We start from the raw sequence: 1,550 nt of genomic DNA, 5'->3' as shown, positions 1-1,550 counted from the left end.
ATTTTATGATTTGAGGAAAGATTGGAATTGTTGTTGAAGTTGTTAGTTGTTGTGTTGATAGTGTTGTTGATTGTGATGTTGAGATTCTTGTTGAATTGGGACTTGTTTTCGGTTGTGTTTTTAGTTGAAATCCATGGTATGTTGAGGGATATGATGATCCTTAGTGTTTAGGGTTGAAGCCATTGAAGTAAGGGTGGTTTAGAGTTGGCAAAATAAAGGAGAAAAGTCGAGTTTCTGGGCAAGGGGGTTGGCGCGTCGCACCTGCCAGCGCGCCCTAAAAGGGATTCTGAAGTTTCCCCCTTGGGGCGACGCGCCTCTCAGAGCGCCAGCAGGCCCCCTTTGAAGTTTAGGGGATGGCGTTCCACGCGTTGCAGAGCGCCAAGGACACCAAGTGTCCCCTTTCATTTCATACCTTCCCATACATGTTCCTTGGTATTGTACCTATGTTGTATGGTTGTTTCCAACACTCTAAGGTACATTTAAACCTCCCGAACTCATCCGTAACATGTGATCAAACATCTTGAATCCATAAATCCAATTCGAGGAGCTTCCAAGTCAAGTGAAGTTAGAAGTCAAGTAAAGTTAGAAGTCAAGTGAAGTTAAGAGTTAAGTTCAAGAGTTAAGAAGTAAGTCCAGCAAGTTCTTAAGGTTGTTCAAGAGTCTTTATTGAACATTTTAACTTCATTTTAAGGCTCTAATTTCAAGTCAAGTAAAGAGGTTAGAGTTTCAAGCTAAGTAAGAGGTCTCAAGTTTCAAGTTGAGTCAAAAGTTTCAAGTTGAGTCTAAGAGTTTCAAGTTGAGTTCATTTCTCAAAGTTATTAGGGAACTATGTATTCCCAAAGAAGTTTCTAAATGTTTTTACATTTGAGTAAGAAAAGGAATATGATTTCCAAAAGAGCCTTTGGGCTAGTTTTCAAGAAAAGGAACATCGTTTCCAAGTGAGCCTTTGGGCTTGTTTTGAGTAATTATCTCATTCAGCAGGAAGTATATGTTTTAAAAAAACATAAGAGCCAGTACATTTTTGGGAGTAGTATCGAGCACCGAGTTGGGGGAGTGTTCAAGGAAACCCACAGCTCCCCCTAGAACTAGTTAGCCACCATGGGTAGAAAAGGATCATACTTTTTAGATGAATCCTTTTCCAGATAGACTAGTGGATCTATTGCTATGTATCAGTTGGTTGTTTTTATGACCTTTCATTGCATTGAGTTGTGCCGCTGAGTTAAGAAAGCCAGGCCAAGGGTTCGCTTGGGGCGAGCAATGGTCTCTGAGTGCCGGTCCAGCCCAGGGTGTAGGCTCGGGGCGTGATACTGAGGTCCTTGTTTGGAAATTTAGATTGAAAGTTGCTCTTTAGATGCCTTATGCCAAATCGATGGAAGGCTCGAGGCTCTTGAAATCACCGCAACTCCTGCAAACTAGTCAAGATTCCTTTTGCCCTATCAGATATAACACATACATCTTGTCTACTTTTTATCACATGTGCACTCAAATTTCTAAAAAACCATTTCCATGCCTCTTTTGACTCTTTGTCTACAATAGCAAACGCTAAAGGA

The sequence above is a fragment of the Solanum tuberosum genome, unplaced genomic scaffold (assembly GCF_000226075.1).
Source record: "Solanum tuberosum cultivar DM 1-3 516 R44 unplaced genomic scaffold, SolTub_3.0 scf00680, whole genome shotgun sequence".
In the NCBI taxonomy this organism is placed as follows: Eukaryota; Viridiplantae; Streptophyta; class Magnoliopsida; order Solanales; family Solanaceae; genus Solanum; species Solanum tuberosum.
This window is presented reverse-complemented; position numbering follows the sequence as displayed.